This window comes from Paroedura picta, chromosome 9 (genome assembly GCF_049243985.1).
Source record: "Paroedura picta isolate Pp20150507F chromosome 9, Ppicta_v3.0, whole genome shotgun sequence".
Classification (NCBI taxonomy): Eukaryota; Metazoa; Chordata; class Lepidosauria; order Squamata; family Gekkonidae; genus Paroedura; species Paroedura picta.
In genome coordinates this window covers 62,140,932-62,159,268 of record NC_135377.1, presented here as the reverse complement: position 1 = coordinate 62,159,268, position 18,337 = coordinate 62,140,932, and the positions used below count along the sequence as shown (strand labels likewise).

The window sequence follows — 18,337 nt, the reverse complement described above, 5'->3', positions numbered from 1 at the left end:
GATGCTTTAGGCTGATCCTGCATTGAGCAGGGGACTGGACTAGATGGCCTGAATGGCACCTTCAATGATTCTATGGATCTGACAAACATTCCCTGTCCATCCCCTGCCAGAGGCCTGGGGGAATCTGATAACCTTATACTGTTGCCTGATACTTAGGGTGTCAGTTCTGATATTAAAGAGAGGAAAAATCATAAAGAATCATAGAATCATAGGATGGAAATGGACCTTTACATCATCTAGTCCAACCACCTGCAGCATACAGGAAATTCACAACTACCTGCCCACCACAGTGACCCCAATTCCATGCCCAGATGATGCCCCCCCCAAACCAGAATCCATGCACCCCAATTCCATGCCCAGATGATGCCCCCCCCCCAAACCAGAATCCATGGCCAGTCTGGCCTGCAGAAAATTTGCTTCCGAACCCCAAAGTGGCAGTCAGTATTTCCCAGGGCATACAAGAAAGGGCCACAAGAGCCAAACACCAACACAATCCCTTCTGCCCATCCATTTACAATCTGCCCAAATTGACAGAATCAGCATTTCTGTCAGATGACTATCTCGCCTCTGCTTAAAATCTTCCCAAAGAAGGAGAATCCACCACCTCCTGAGGAAGCCTATTCAACTGAAGAACTGCTCTAATTGTCAGGAATTTCTTCCAGATATTTAGCTGAAAATTCTTTTGAATTAATTTTATCCCATTTCTGGTCCAACCCTCTGGGGCATCAGAAAACAACTCTGCTCCATCCTCTATGTGGCAGCCCTTCAAGTACTTGGAAGATGGATGTCATATCAGGGGGTTGGACTAGATGACCCATGAGGTCCCTTCCAACTCTATTATTCTCTTAGTTGTGTTCTCTCCAGTCTAAACAGACCTAGCTTCCTCAATATTTCTTCATATTTCTTCCTAGATACTTTATCACATACTACTACTAAGACAGCTCTCCCCATCTTATAATGGTGCATTTGATTTTTCCTACCCAAATGCAGAACTTTACATTTATCACTATTGAAATTCATTTTATTCAGTTCAGCCCAGTTTTCCAGCCTGTGAAGATCATCCTGTATCCTGATTCTGACTTCTACTGTATTTGCTACCTCTCCCAACTTAATATCATCTGCACATTTAATAAGCACCCCCTCTAGCCCTTCATCCAAATCCAAATCATTTATATGTTTGTTGAACAACACAGGGCCTGGGATAGATCCCTGAGGCATTCCACTTGTCATTCCTCTCCAAGAGATCAACAAACCATTAACAAGCACCCTTTGGGTGCGATCTGTCAACCAGTTCTTGATCCATCTAACAGTAATAGGATCCATATCGCATTTTACCAACTTGTCAACAAGAGTGTCATGTGGAACCTTATCAAAAACTTTACTAAAATCAAGATAAACCATATCTGCAACATTCCCCTGATCCAGTAAGGTAGTATCTTTCTAAAAGAAAAAGAAAAAAAAGATAAAGTTAGTCTGACATGACTTGTTCTTGAGAAAGCCATGCTGACTCTTAGTCATCACAGCCATCTGCTCTAGATGACTGTTTGATGATTTGTTATAAAATTTAGCTAGCTTTAGACATCGATATGACAGGTCGGTAGTTACCTGGATCCTCCTTTTTCCCCTTCCTGAAGATGAGGACAACACTTGCCTGCCTCCAATCTTCTTCAAGAATTGTCAAAAATAATGGACAGAGGTTCAGAAATTACATCCAAAAGTTCTTTTAGTACTCTTGCATGCAATTCATCTGTCATTTAAAGAAACTAAGTGTTTATGGACTAGCCAACTCCCAACCCTCATCATGTGGCATGATTTTGCCATGTTGAACACGATTTCAGTTCAGCGCTCTCTTCATCACCTGTTACAATGTCACTTTCTTGTCTTCACAATGGTCCTACCATATCCCTATTCTTTTTCTTACTTTGAACATAACTAAACCTTTGTTGTGTTTAGCATTTCTCATTAAAATGCAGGGGCTTTAATAAGGGCCATGATATACTGTCCTTTAGGTATTTAAAATCCTACTTAATGTGTTATTGTCCTTTATTTAAAAGAAGCAGAAAACGGGGCGGTCAAGGACACTTCTATGTTTTTCATTGATCCAGAGTTTTTAAAAGCCATGTTTCTCCCTTATTTGTTAAAAATTGTGAATAATATGGTAATGGGGGGAATGTGTAATGTTGTCCCTATATTAAATAAGGCATTTCACCAAATATATTTTGCACAATCTGAGAATATATGCTCCATTGTAAATGCAGTTTTTCTTCCCTTTTTGTAGTCTTGAGTTTATACTAGGGTATATTATTTTTTCTATACTTTCTCAGAGTATACCCTTTATAGCTCCAGGAACATGTTTGGAGGCCCTGTGGTTGTAAACAAATTTTGCTTAATCTCCAAGAGCATAATGCCAATCTTGTGAAGAAACAGATGCTACAGCTAACAAATGCCTAGATCTGATGGGACCTTAAAAAAAAAAGTTTTCTGCATGATATGGAAAAGATCCAGATCAAAAATTTTCTTCAGCTGATTGATGGTTGTTGTATGATTTCATCCCAAACCAGATATCTTTTACTTAAACCAGTTACATACACTGATCAGATTTTCCCCTTGTTATAAAGCCAATATTTGACTTAATATGGTCTCCGGTTGTTTCAGTTAAAATTCCTGACTTTGAAAGCATTACATTAATTTCCCTTTTCCCCCTCCATCTGCGATGTGGTATGTGATGGCAAACATAGAGAACATCAGCAATTCTGAAGCTTAGAGGAATGGATAAATGTGCAGCTTTATCATTTTTCTGGAACTGCTCCTGTTTGGATGACTTCAACAAGTCTAAAAGAGCATCCACATTGCTGAATTCTGTATCTTTTATCTCCCTAGATTATTTTTTTACCCAGGTCAATATTTTTTTTCCATGGGAGGGTTTTCATGAATTTTTCTGTCTCCTTCTGCTTGTTTTCTCACTGCTGTTTTACAGTTTCATCTTGATACTTGCAAAGCTGATGTACAAACTGTTAAACTAATAATTTGTTTTTCTATTGTCGATGGTGTTGCTTCTTTCTTTGTGCTGCGTTTATTCTAACATGTGCCTGTTTTATGAAGGGGACTAGAAATACCTGTGCTGAGGACTCTAGACAATTTGAAGAATTCCTATGGTTAGAACTGTCATACATTGGTTGACTTAAACAATATCATTGCTCTGCACAGATTCCACAACTCCAGGAATTATGGGGGGGGGAGAAGGGGCTGCAGGAACAGAGAGGAATATGGGAAAACTCCAACCCCATGTGTCTTCCGTACACAAGTGGTTGGATGCATGCCAGTGTACACAAGAATAAAGATAGACCTTGCAATGCATTTTTACTTGGCTCTGAATCTGTGGAAATCATTTGAAATGATGGAAACTCAACAGCGTTGTCCTTAGTGACAATTTCCATGATGGTTACTGAGGAATGATCTGTACAAAAACATACCACAAAATCTCACCTAAATGAAAATCTAATGTCCCATTTGGTGCTTGTAAATTATTTCTTGTGTGTTACAGTGCATATCAATCAAGACCTTGGACTAATAAGTCTCTTCAAGTTCAGAAATGTTATTTCAGCGCTCTCTCCAGAATCAGTACTTTATCTCCTCATGTAGTTTAGGTCTTCCATTTTTTTAAAATAAAAAATGTTTTGATGTGTTGCATATGAAAAAAGGTGGGTTTTGGTAGTTTGTCTCTGTGTTTGTTGCTTTATATAAAGCAAATGAGCTATGTTTTATTTATTTATTTATTTATTTTCTTAGATTTTTATACCACCCTCCCATATGGACCATGAGCCTCTTGTGGCGCAGAGTGGTAAGGCAGCCGTCTGAAAGCTTTGCCCATGAGGCTGGGAGTTCAATCCCAGCAGCCGGCTCAAGGTTGACTCAGCCTTCCATCCTTCCGAGGTCGGTAAAATGAGTACCCAGCTTGCTGGGGAGTAAACGGTAATGACTGGGGAAGGCACTGGTAAACCACCCCGTATTGAGTCTGCCATGAAAACGCTGGAGGGCGTCACCCCAAGGGTCAGACATGACTCGGTGCTTGCACAGGGGATACCTTTACCTTTTACCCATATGGACCAGGGCATGAGAACATTGTGGGATACATAAATGTTTTAAAATAGTAAAAGACATTTTATTTTTTACGAGGGTAGCCAAAGGTGTTTTCACTACAATAAGAATGTTTTACCTTCTGTTGTCTTCTGGTATAGAAACATCTTCCTAAACATACTAAGGTTAACATAATGTCTGTGACTCATCTTTGACTACCCCACAGAAGAAAACATTCAGGATAGCAGATAAATCTCGAATTGCATCTTGATAGAATGTGTAGTTTCTGGGCTACTTCATGTAGGCAAGGCTCGATCATATCTTTGTGTGCGTGTGTCTACAGCTACTTGGCACATGTGTTTTATGCTGATCAACATAATACCACATTACATTTCAAAACCTCTATGTACCTCCTTCAGGAAAGCAGGCATTGACTGTCCAAAGAGTTTACTCGGGTGTAGAAACTCCCTTGGAGTTTATTATCCCCAGGCGTGCCTCCATGATTGGGCCAGTTCTACCTCAGAATCATAAATATCTGTTTTGTCACCTCTGTGTATGGTCATAGCCACCAAAAACGGGAGTGTGGCTAGGGGAACAAAATCATGAGAAACTTGGTGTCCATGAAGTTGGGGAAATAATGTTGTTTGCTTTCATACAGTGATCGTTGTGAGTCTGAGTGATATGAGCTAGGCTGAGAGAGAAATGCAGTTCTACAGCTGAAAATGTTTAGTTTTAGTTTGTACAAGAAGTAAGAGTTTACGCAATCTCAGGGGAGCACTTCCCATTGTGATTTTGCTTCCGTTGTTGATCTTGATGCATCTTTTGTTTGAAAAGAAGGCATACCAGAGCAGTAAGTCATACAGTTATTCTGTTGAAGTGTCCAAAGAAATATTATGATTAACATACGCCACAGTATCTTGAATGCTCCTAGCAACATGTTAAGAACTCGTAAAAGACTCTTCCAGTGTTATTTATTTATCGTATAGCATGTGTGCAATATAGCCAGGAGATCCTAAGATTGTCTGACAGCCACACAAGAAATATTCGGAGGTGCCTGCCCCCCATTATTTGGAGGTCACCCTTCCAAGTGCTAGCCCAGGCCAACCCTGTTTAGCTTCTGAGATCTGATAGAATCAGACTTGCCTGGGCTATCCAGGTCAGATTATTCCAACGCAAAACTCCTTGCGGGTTTGAACGAATGAAGTGCTATACTAAGTCCATTGAACTCTGTATTGACTCTTCTAACTGGCAGCAGCCCTCTGGAGTAAAGCCATTCCTGGTATCTTTTGAATTGTAGATACTGAGGGTTGAACCTAAAACCTTCCATGTGCGATCATATGTTCTACCACTGAACCCACAGCCCACTTGTGTGCTTCAGCATTGCTTGTACGTCATTTACAGGAAAAAAAGTTATTTACAGGGAGACCTTAGTCATTCGAAAGGTAGTAAGAAAGAAAGTGTGGAGTATGTGGCATGCATAATCGATGTATAACAATAGTGGTGTATTGACACACACACACCCTATCTTTTATTTATGCAACCTTCTTTGCAAAGGCGCTTGTGTTCATTTCTGTGAAAGTGATACACAGGGAAGTCGAGGATTTAGTTCAAATTCTTCATTTTTTGAATGATCCTGTTTCAGAAAATTCACTGCAACTTTCTTTGTGTCAATTTGTACAGATTCCATGGTTCTGATTTACAAAATACTCCTTTAGCAATTGAAATTAATCAGATACCAGCTATCACAAAGGAGTGAGCATTTGTTTTATTTTAGAATTGGAGGGGGGGAATGCATTGTAAAACCAAGACATTTGGGATTACTGTATTCAAAAAAGCTTGTGCAGGTCACATCATTAAATGCCAATTCATGTGTCAGGCAGACAGTGGCAGCTGCTTGTTAATGTGTGGCATTATCCCATGTTAAATCAATGGCAAATGGACAGCTTGACACATACTGTCATCAGTGCAAATAGTATTCAAATAATTTAAAGCCCTACTTTTAACTAGCACAGTATTTTGGGCTTCAGCACTCTTCCCCACTCCCAGCCATGAGCCTTGCCTTTCCAGCTTCTTAGCGTAACAAAACACAACCCACCTCTGCTGATTCCTTGACGATAGTTCTAGTGTGTGCTGGGTATTCTTTGTATATCCTAGCCATGGTTCTGTGAACAAAATTTCCATTTCCAAGGCACATCATTGTGGAATAGCACTTGGTATTTTCATGTTGATTGATGGTTTGGTTTTGCACCATCTGGCTTTCTGATAAGCTGCATTAATCATAACCTAGAGAAAGAAAACCAAGGAGGTTTAGGCATACAGTGTATGGATACGTCAGTGTTAATTAATATAGTATTTGAAATGGGAGAAATAGATTTAAATAGTTATATATAAAATTATTGATGCTGTCTGCAAAGAGAGCAATCTAAAACGTGTATATTTCATAGTAACTGGAGAAAACAGTTGTGTTTTCATTAACATTGTGTTCCTGGCACAATGATTATGGATGTATCTGCCCATCTCAGAATGTCTTGATGTGAAATCAGGTTTCAGAATCTGGGCCCTGAGGACCTAAAATTATTAGCTGAGATTTGGTTGATTTCATGCAACAGCGTCTCAGAATTGTGTACATGATTTTCCGGTTTGATCACATTTCCTTGCAGATGCTCCACATAAACTGAGGTTCTAAACAGAGATTAAACCTTCTGTGGATGGAGTAAATAGACTTCCGTTCATTAAGGAGCTTTAGGACATGGCAGTGAACTGTAGCTTGGTCAAATTAAACAGCTTTGCGTCAATTTCAAAGACAGGATGGAAGAAACAGGAAGTCTGTGTGAACAGCTGCAACATACTGTGTTGTGCCTGACAACTTCAGTTTGGTGGAACATCTGAATGCAACCCTAATGTACAGGAGAGGATTAAAATTTTAAACAACCAAAATATTAATGCTCCCTGACTTAGTTGGACAAATATTTCCCATTTCTTTGCATTTATATTCTCATGAGTTGTTCTCTGGGCAAAAGGCGGGGGGGAGGCATTCCCTCTGAGGCCTAAAGGAGGTTATTAATGTGTGACTGTGTTCCCTGAGGACCTACTAAAAGTCAGTATTTCCATTCTTTAGGAACCAGCATGGCAACCAAGAGTCTAGGACTTTTATGTTCCTGTGCCCCGCTTAGCCATCTAATTTCAAGGATCCAAATGCATTTGTGGGTAGGAGAGGATATCATTTAAGTGCATTTAAGTTTCTGAAAAAACTATCCCTTACATAATATTTAATGGCATCATAGCATTGACCCAGGTCTGAGAAGGGGATATTATGAGTACCTTTGGAGGAAAAAGTCCCAAGATTACTGCTTCTTCCTTAGATAGGTGGAGATGAGACCCCCACATAATCTAATACATTAAAAAAATAACATCCCCAAATACGGGTACAGTCATTTAATTTTTTAATCAAGTAATCGATGGTACTGATAACAATTTACCTTTTGTCTCCTCTTACCTTTTTCCTTTCTCAGTCTCTTTCTCCTTCTTTTCATTACATTTAAAATCGTTCTTAGAAAATAGTGTGTAATAAACTAAATAGAGTGTGCAATCTACATGCATGCTTCTACCCACTGAAATTAAAACCATTGGTCTAATATTAGTTGTCCCAGGCTTCCCAGGGTTTATTTTAAAGTAAATATTTATGACATTTATTTGGAGATATTGGACATGGTCACAGTAATTAAACAGTGTCATCCTAAGCAGAGTTATGTCATTCTAAACCCATTGATTTATAAAAGTTGTAGCTGGATGCAAAATGACTGTAGTACTACAAGTTGTCCAAAAATTGGAAGAACCCATTGCTGACCAATTCCAGCTGACCAAGTTTCTTACACATAATGGCCTAATGGCCATTTTAACATATCCAGAGTTACTTATTATTTATTTTGTTTAGATTTTTAAAATTTATTTTATTTTATTTATTTGTTTAGATTTCTATACTGTATTTGAGTCCCCTTAGACCTCTCTGTGTGTATATATATATATCAAATAAAACCACACTTCTGCAATTAAAATAACTATTTTAATGCCCGTGTCACATAGGACTTGTTAAATTGCATCCAACAGATGTTGTCTGAAAAGTATTAGTCTGACCACTATGCAGTATGTTCAATTGATTTTATCTTGTTAAAGTCTTGTTCTTCCACGCCAAGAATATGAGCAAACTTGATGACCTCCTAAGGACTATAAATAAGATGTTGTGAGTACTGAATTTGTTGTTTAAGCCTTGATAGTTAAAAGCAGCATGATAACCTTGCATTGGGCTCAAAAGTGTCCTTTCATTGGCCCACTCCCACTGGGGAAAGGGGTGTAATTATGGAGCTCTTCAGCTGCTCAGAAGTGGAACTTCTACATTTTTGTACTAAACCTAAAAATAATTTAAAGTGATTAACTTAACCAGAGGCATCAAAATAGGAATATATATGGACCTATCATTTAGTAATATTGTCTAATTTGCTTAGATTAAAAGATTCAATAAAGATTTTGAAAATGCATTTACCAAAAAGTAATTGATCAGTGTGCAGAAAATATGGCAGTTCAGTGAATGAAAATAATCTTGATTATTACATTACAGAACTTTAATTAGAAGGCCAATTCCTGCAGCTGTGTTACATTTATTTGTTTGCTTGTTTGTTTTGCCTTTTTCCTCTCTTAATTCCCTTACCATCAGAGGTGGCCAAACTATGGCTCTCCAGACATCCATGTGCTGTCAGGGCCTCATTGGAATTGTAAGTTTGGCCACCTCTGATATATATACACACACATAGAAAGATTTCTAAGCTGCCTGACATTTCCTCCTCACCACCACCACCACCACCACCACCATTCTGGCACGTACAAATGGTCATTGATGCTTCCTTCTGTCAAAGGAAGGCACAAAATGAGAACAGGTTTTTTTCAGTCCTCTTCATAGAAGGTCATGGTCAATCTTCTTGATCCCACCAGAACACAGTAGCCAGTAGTCAAGTGCTTTTCACATTAGATGAATTCATTATGTTCCTGCAGGATAGGAAAGCATATAGGTCTGAGAGTGATAAGGTTTTCCAAATTGGACTCTCTCTGGTAGCAGCAGTTCATCTCCATAACTGTCAGCCCTTCTTAAGATGAAATGGCTTTTCCTGCTCTCATCCATGGCACGTACTATTTTATTTTATTATTTATTATTTATTGATTACATTTATATACAGCCTTCCCCTAAGGTTCAGGACGGTTCACATGGAATGAACAATATATCAAAGTCAGTGACTATATCGAATGAAAGGCAACAGTAATAATATAACAATAAACAGAGGAAATAACATTTTAATAGAGTAAACAATCTAGCAGACCCATGGTTGGTCAGTTCAGTTGTATGTGTTCAAGGAGGGAGGTTTGGGAACCCAGTAGATGTTAGCTTTGATCAACCTCAAACAAATGCCTGATGGAGGAGCTTAATACTAGAATACGAAGAATACAAAGACAGAGGACTTCCCTCTGAACAAATGTTTGTTTTAGGATCAGGGTGAAAGGATGTAAACAATGGGCATATAGGCATAGTTCAGGGGCCCCATTGTGGTGCCCGCGTGTGCCATGTGGTCCACCAGCACTTTCCCTGGAGACTGCAAAGTGCTTTTAGAAAGTGGCTGGGGTTGGATGAGGCTTTTGCCCAGCAGGCCTTCTGATTGGCTGTGCAGATTAAACAGCAGAAACATTGAAGGGTTACTATTAGATTATATAATATCGTTCCCAACATTTAGTAGTTGGCTCCACCTCCTGTACGCAGCCCAGAATGTCAGAATTCCAGAAGCTAAAAAAGAGGAGTCCTGGTATAGATTACTGGGGTAATGCCTTTTGGCAAATATTTTAATTCATTTGAGATATTAAGGCCATACGCTGCTTGGGTCCTACTTACCTGCAGGACTGTTTGGTTGCTTATGCCCCCCGCAGGGCTCTCCGCTCTGCGGGTATGAATCTACTGACTGTCCCGGGCTCCTGGGACATTCGCCTGGCCTCAACCAGGGCCAGGGCCTTTTTGGTCCTGGCCCCAACCTGGTGGAATGAGCTCCCGGAGGAGCTAAGGGCCCTGTCAGAATTACCATCTTTCCGCAGGGCCTGTAAGACAGAGCTCTTCCGCCAGGCATATGGTTGAGGCCAGGGCAGAGCCCGGGTTCCATCCAAGATCCCTAATCCATCGGCCAATCTTTCTCTCCTCTCTCTATTACAGAATTAACATCCGACCTCTCTCTGAACAAGTGGGGAAAGTTATAGAATAGAATGCCATCTTTTATTGTAATAATGGGGTATTTATGGGATTTTATGTGATTTTACTTTGATTTTATATTTTATTGTGAATTACCGTGAGACCTTTTGGCAAACGGCGGTATATAAATCCAATTATAAATAAATTATAAATAAATAAATATTTAACTTGATTTCCCCCCCCCTGCATTTACCAAAAACAAGTAAGCATTGTAGCTAGCTGTAATATTGAAATTAAAACTATTGTATTTCTTAGGGGGAGTAAGGTGCAATCTGCTTCATCTTGAATTTTCAAATCTCTCTCCTGACAGTTGTGTATGTGTGTTTTTAATGAAAAAGTATATAGGGAAAGTAATTATTTAGTAGTAAAAGAACCACTGTCTTAATGCAAACCTATACTAATAGCTGATAAAGCTACACATTTAATGTAGAAACTGCATATCACTGAAAATTAGCCATTAAAAAGGGCAAAGAGGATCATATTTTGTTTATAACTTGCACTTAATAATTATATGTAGTATAATTCAGCTTTTAATATTTGACATTGTTACAATTGCTGCGTTGTCCATAGTAGTGCTTACAATAGCTGTATGCAATTAAAAATATGAGTTATGTCTTTAAGAACTACCTCTGGCTTTCAGTTGCCTTAAGGCCAAATTATCCTTGTTATTAACTTGTGTTTCCCTCCCTCATAACTGTCAGTAACCTAGACCTAAAACAGGGGGGGGATTCCATTTCATTGTATTTATGAAATCGGAGCTTGCGGAGTGGCTATTGAATGTTTTTAAAGTTTCCCTGGCTTCTCCTAGACACAGTGAGCCATTCCCTAAAGCAACTTTATTAGAAAAGAAGAATACATGGACAGCTGGAGAGCCGGCATGGGGTAATTCATAGAGTGAGAGATGTACCATGGAAGCTTTGGTTTAAAAACTTGCTCAGATATGATATTTAGTAGGTGACATTTAGTAAGTGACAGGAGACGTAAAACTTAAACACAGTTGAAAATAATCAGATATATGAGCACAGTCATTCACAGGTGGCTGGTGCTGCTACAGCATTTCCAGGCTCTTAATGTTAATTTTAAATAGTTGGGAGATCATGCCTTCTCCTGCTTACTGTCTTCCTTTCCTCATATAAATCCTCTCTCTTTCCCTTGTCTTGGTTAATTGTGGTGTACAGCTGCACTGAGGTTAGTGCCAACCATGATTAACTTTATTCAGGACTTGAAGAAATCTGGTTAAAAGCTAACCATGGTTGGCATTACCTTATGTGTGATAAAAATGCTTCATAGTTAAAAGTGATGAAAGAAGAAAGGAGATAAGCAAGGGTGAAGTTATGAACATTTTGTGTCAGCACTGGCCCATGGATTTTAAGAAGAGATCATTTTTCTAATAGGTGTCAGCTTTCGTACAAGTTTCCTGCTTTGTTCATTTAGCAATGTATAACTGTTGGTTTATGGAAACTGTTATGGGACACATGCACATAATGCATCTTACAACAGGCCTTCTCATCTAGGGTTTCTTGAAACCCTGGGGTTTCTTGACAGCCATGGAACAGTTCCGCAAATGGGTAGGAGTCAATTTTGTATATATATATTTTAAATTTGTTACATATTTATAGGGTGATATGACCATATTTGGCCATGTTGACCTGTTTTCACCCCCAAAATACAATGGCCTGGAGGAGGTGAGAAGGGAAGGGGCTCCAGGTGGGTATGTACCTAGCTAAGTACAAAAGGAGGCTTCCTCATTGATCCAGCCCTCAAATTGTACATGTGCAAGGTTATTCCCCATCTATTGTACGGAGTAGAGGTCTGGGAATGGGAGGAAAACATCATACTTAGGCTAGAATCTGTTCAGAATACATTCTTAAGGTGAATTCTAGCCCTACCTAGGGGAATTCAGCTTTTTTGATGAGAGCAGAAATGGGTCTACCTTCTCTTAGTGCCCGAGTATATTTTGCAATTCTAAAATTGTGGGAAAACCTTAGGTTAGCCAACTCAAACAAATTTAGTCATCAGTCCTTTAATACAGTGGTCCGCAACCTTTTTTAGGCTGTGGACCGGTGGGGGGGAGGGTGATCCGGCTGCCAAGCATGGCAGTCCACACATGCACATTTGCGCCATGTGTGGCTGTAAGCACGCATGCATGGCAATTTTGCGCATGTGCGGCTGCGAATGTGCATGCACTTGGCTGCTTTGGCGGCCGATTTGCTTGCGGTCTGGGAAGTTTCTCACTGCGGGGGGGCGGGGAGAGGGAGCCGCGGCCCGGTGCCGGGGCCTTTGCGGCCCGACCTTTGCCGGGACCTTTGTGGCCTGGTGGTTGGAGACCACTGCTTTAATATAATGTTATCAAAAGATCCAGCACGGCATAGCCTTATTAATAGCCTTCTTGCACGCTATTCCATCCCCGATGACCTCCTAAATCCATCAGCTAATAACTCTCACTTTAGAGACTGGATCTTCAAAAGTGATGCCCAGCTAGACAGAATGCAAATTTCGAAAATTAAGTCAGCAACATGGTTCAAGCGGTTTAAATATAACCACCATAGATCCTCTTACCTAATTAAGATTACTAACCATAATCTCAGAGCAGCTCTTACATGACTCCGATTTGGCTGACCGTTCTAGCTGTATTAAAAAAAAACAGCATTTCTGTATTTGTGGTGCACAAGCTCTGGAGGATTTACCCCATTACATATCTGACTGCTTACTTTACACTCAACCCAGGACCAAATTCCTCAATGAGATCTTAAGGGGCTCTAACCTTCCCTCTGTTGCTGACCAGGTTTTATCTGACCAGGTTGATAAAGTAACATATAAAACCACTCTTTTTGCTTCGGCTGCAAGGAAAAAAAGGGCCAACATGATTACTGTTAAGGCAGGCTCTTAATAGTATTGCACTCTGTAGTCATGTATGCTGTTTCATTTCTTTGGTCTTAAATTTTATATTTTTATACAGTTCTTTTTATTCTATTTTACTGTTTATAAATTTGTATTTTATATTTTGTAAAGGCCTACATGGCTATATACAAATAAGTGTATCACTATCACTACTACCTAGCTAAACTTCTCAACCATATTTTGTGCCACTTCTGGGGTTTCTTGAAGCCTGAGGAATGTTTCAGGGGTTTTTCAACGGTAAAAAAGGCTGTCTTAGAGGTTCAGCAAGTAAGTGTAGAATAACTATGTCTGCCATTAAGTGGAAACCCACTGGAGTCTGGAATTATAAAGAGAAGATGAAAACCAAGAAGGCCAGAATGGAAAGGCCAGCATGTAAACACATGTGAATGTCACTTCTAGGCATGTGTCAAATCTAGGTAGGCCACAAGCCATGGTTCTTCTGGAATCACAGCATGGAAGAGAGTGAGAATTGTATTCCAGATGTCTCTCAGGGAATAAGTTGGGCCAGAGGCCTGTTGTAATTCAGTAAATCCGTAGTTTATTGTATTCTCTTCGTTTATTTGTGATGTATAGTTGAAAGTTACTTTATATGAAAAATGCTACATATAAATTTGATACTTCACCATGCTAGATATAAGAGTGGCTTGATCTGTTAAAATAACCTAGGAACATGCCAAACTGAGTGGACCCCCCCCCAACCCAGCCATGACAACTGTAATCAGTGTAGACTTCATCACCGTCACCTCCTCCCACACCTCCAATGACAGCATAGGAGGAGGCAGTGAGGTAATTTGTCCCTGTTGTCATCATCACTCACCAGGTCCAAACTTCACATAAATCTTGTGGCACTGTTAGTGATGTTGCTGCTTAGTTTGGCCTGCTCCTTGCCACCACTGGCCCTTTCAGTAGCAGGCCACCAGAAACTTCTCCAGTAAATTAAGTGGTTAGACCACTTCTGACTGTATTCAGGAAAACACACAGCTGAGGCCTTGTAAAACAAAACAATAGCCTTTTGTCTTATTCCCTGCTCTCCCCCTTCTCCCCCCTCCCCCGCTCATGCTACTATCCTGACCTGACCTGGATGACCAAGGTTGGCCCCATCTCATCAGATCTTGGAAGCTAAGCAGGGTCGGCCTGGTTAGTACTTGGATGGGAGATGGCCAAGGAAGTGCAGGGTTGACATGCAGAGGCAAGCAATTGCAAACTACCTCTGAATGTTTTGTGCCAGGAAATCCCTACAAGTCAGGGGTGGCTAAACTGTGGCTTTCCAGAGGTCCATGGACTACCATTCCCAGGAGCCCCTGCCAGCCCAAGCCACTCCTACTCCAGGGTCACCATAAGTCAGCTGCAACTTGATGGCACTTTCCACTGCCACGCTACTGTCCTAATCCCTATGTTTCCTTCATATTTATCATTTAAGTAGCCACATGATATCCTTCTTGCCATCCCACCCAATTATTCTATTTGAAGTAGACATTTATTTCAAACCTGTACAAAAGGTACAAAAGGTGAACACGGCATGAAGCTGTTTCATATCTTTTCCCCATGCTTTTGTTATAAACGAACTTACTCCAGCAGAGGCAATATAAAAACCCGCATAATCCAGTAAGTACCTAATGAGGTTTGAAAGGAGAAGCTTCTTGCAGACTGACTTAGCTTTCAGAAATGGCTTTTTGGCATCTCTGTGAATTCTGTGGAGGATCCCATGTAAGCACAGCCCTCCTTGACTGAAACCGTAGTTGGTTCTGTGTGTTTTTTTCCCTCCTGAGCTCTTCTAGACCAGTAAGTATTTGACATGGAGCAGTCACATTTCTCTTTTGAAATGAAAGATCACAACCTCGGCTCAGTAGAAGTCAAGTCAGTTTTCCACAGATGAAAGCACAAGAATTGTTTGTTCTTCATGGCAGAGATCAAAGGAATGATGAAACACAAACCTTCAGCCCTTAATGTATTACAATGAATTTGCCTTTTTACTCTCAAACCCTGCTGTTGTACTGAGTTTGTTTTTCAGCATAATACATGACACAAAGGGGGGGGATGTAGGTTTACATAATTTGACCTTAAGTATACATTACTGGCACTGTGGTCTACTAGGCATGCTCATACACAGCTCGGTGTTTTTCTATGAGGAGGTACAGATCCCTGGATTTGCACTCTTCAGTAATGAAAATGTTTTACAAGTCTGTCAAGGAAATATATGTCTTTGACTCCCAGAGGCCAAGGGCCCTAACCATATGCATTGGTTTTCTACCCACCCAGACTGTTTTATCAATTAGTAATAAATAAGCAATGCCATAATTATAATGGTGTTGTAGCTTTCTGTTTACAAACCATGTCCCTGCAGCCTACTTGGATTTCTAGTCTTTGTCTTAATTCCATAGCTGTACAGATGAGGGTTTAATTCACACAAAAACTGAGCTGATTGGATTTCAAATAAGTAAAAAAGCTGATACAACCCATCACTGCGATAACAGTATACCTTAGTATTGTCCTCAGGCTATATGAGCAGGCTCATTTACTTGCTTTTGGGTCCTTCATCAGGCCCTTGAGAAAGGGGGGCAGACTGGAGGAATACAATTCTAGATATCCTGGTCATGCTGGAGACTCAGCATCATGGGATTTACATTCATATGATGTTTGGGTTGGATGGACATCTCTTTCTGTTATCCCCTTATCTTCTTGGCTGCCTGTCTCAAAATGACCAAACATAATTTGTCTTCCATGGTCATTTGGTATTGTTGCTGCTATCCCAAAATTTATTCATTTACTGTTTTGCTTGTTTAATGTTAATTAAAGGTCTAGGCAGAGATCTCCCTAATTTCTAGTTTCTCAACAGAGAGTCAGCATGGGGCAGTTGGTGAAGTGGTTGCAGACACTCCAGGAGGTATTCTGCATGGAGTCAAATAAAATAGTTTAAAAAACAACCAGTTTAGACCGCTTTATTATATTACAATCGTTGTTCTGCATTGAATATAGTCTATTGAAGAACCATGTTGCAATGCTCTCTGCAGGAAACAATTCATAGCCCTGTGCCCCCTGTAGTTTTGCCAACTTTGCTTTGTTCTCTAATGCAGTCACTAATCTGCATAACTAAGGAGCTTCTCTGCATAACTAATAGTTTCATCTCAGGCAGAAATGAATCTGTGAAAAGCATCTTTCAGAAACAACGCTTAAAAGATGCTTAAAGCACCGAAGAGGCAGTTCACCATGCAGAGCAAAATCAGTTTTCCGGAGTAAATTCACTCTTCTGTGCAGAGATCAGAAAAACAACAATGTATTTAGTGAGTTTTCATCAGCTTATCCATCATGCAGAAGAGGCCCAAGTCTCTGTTCAGCCACAAAGCTTTTTTGATGACTTCAGGGCAGTTGCTCTTTCACACAGGGTGAGAAGGGAAACTCTGTGCATATGGCATGGAAGGACCATTTGCACTGCGATGGAGGAAAGGCCAGGTTAAATAAACAACTTATAACTTACTATGGCATAACATCACTTACTATATCCTCTTTGGATCTAATATTGTAGAAGGATCCACTTAGCTAGAGTCTATATGTTTCCATTGGTAGATTCCATTGGTAGATTGGTATATATATATATATTCGAAAGCTTAACGTGTATCTAGAAAGGCAACTATGATCTAATACATTTGAACAAAACCAAGTAGACAGACATTAATACTAATGTTTAACTAATTCCTGCTCCTCTTGAGGTAGTTCAGGAAATTCTGTTAAAGCTAACTATTCTTGCAGAATAATAGGGGAGAACAGAAATCCTTTTTAACCGAAGGCTAGAAAAAAATGCAAACTAATTAACCTCAAAGAAACTTCCTTAAAGTACAGAAGTACCCCCTTCCCTAAACTTGGGGTTTTCAGCTTTGCTATTACAGTCGTATTTTATATTGCATTTTATCACCATTTGTTCCTTGATGCTAGTATCTGCACAGTTGGAAACATTCATTAACAAATGTTTCAGGGAGAATACCAGACGGTAGACATAGTCCAACTAATTGAGTTAACTTCTAAATGTAATGCAGTGGATAACCTCTTAACAATTTTATCTCATACCATTGAGCTTCACTGACCCAATGTGTGATGCTGCTGTAGATGCACATATTCATAAGATTGCATCCAAGTGATCTTTCTTGTCTGCATCATTTTCCTTTTCAGCCTTTAATCATATTACTTCCAGGGAAAATTAACATCAGCTGAAGCTGTTGATCATTAACCAGTCTATTAACAGTTCTTCAGAGTATAGAACAAAGGGTTATGCCCTCCCTATTTCCTAAGACAGAATCATAGAATAACAGAGTTAGAAAGGACCTCCTGGGTCATCTTTTTTCTTTAAAAAGTCTCAAATATATCACCAAAACTTCGCAACAATAGGCTTAGCAAGTTCTCTGAATTCCCAGCTTCCATATTTTTAAAAGGTAAGCCTCTATCCCTTTCCCTCACTGAGATATAAAGAAAAAGGCAAATCTCCATGAGGGATGAGACTAGAGACTTACCTTTTTATTAATGAACACTGGGAATTCAAGGAACCTACTGTTCAGACAACCTACCGTTATAGTGTTCTGGTATTCTATCTGTATTTTAGTGCTTTTTGTAAAAAAGAAAATAAAACCATTTGTCTTGGGGGGGAGGGCAGAAGAGGCAGTGATTTAATAATGAAATAGTGGGTTGGAGGTGGGTAGGAAAAAGAAAAATAATAGCAGCATTAAGCACAAGGAAAAAGCTGACTTAAAATTGGCTTTCGGGGGGAGGGACATTGGTGTAAAAGTGGTCTCAAAAGATATGGGTGAGAAAGGGATTTTAAAAAAGAGAAAACCAGTGGCACAAAAATACATGCAAAAATCAGGGGATAAACCAAAGCAGCGTGAACCAACAAAACAAAAATGTGGAAAAGGTCTTTGTTCCATTGCCCTAGTCCCTTGATAAAAGGGGAATGAGGGAGGGCCTGTCCCTGCAACAAGAGAATGCACAGGCCTTCATTTTTTCAATCCCAGGCATGAGCAAGAATTTGGACATAGGAATTCAGTCCTCCCTGAAACTTTCCTGCTTTTATTTCAGCTGTGTATTTGTGAG

General features: G+C 39.8%; 1 protein-coding gene and 1 long non-coding RNA gene across 4 annotated transcripts in view; one reads left to right on the top strand and one right to left on the bottom strand.

The window, feature by feature from the left end:
• CDKAL1 (CDKAL1 threonylcarbamoyladenosine tRNA methylthiotransferase) overlaps window positions 1-18,337 on the top strand; it is a 338,705-nt gene that overhangs the window by 273,541 nt on the left and 46,827 nt on the right. The window lies entirely within an intron of this gene.
• Window positions 1,403-10,716, bottom strand: LOC143844264 (uncharacterized). Its single transcript, XR_013233901.1, has 3 exons — window positions 8,957-10,716; window positions 6,173-6,360; window positions 1,403-1,440 (listed from the first exon to the last, which is right to left on the bottom strand). It is a non-coding gene; the product is annotated as an uncharacterized LOC143844264 (long non-coding RNA).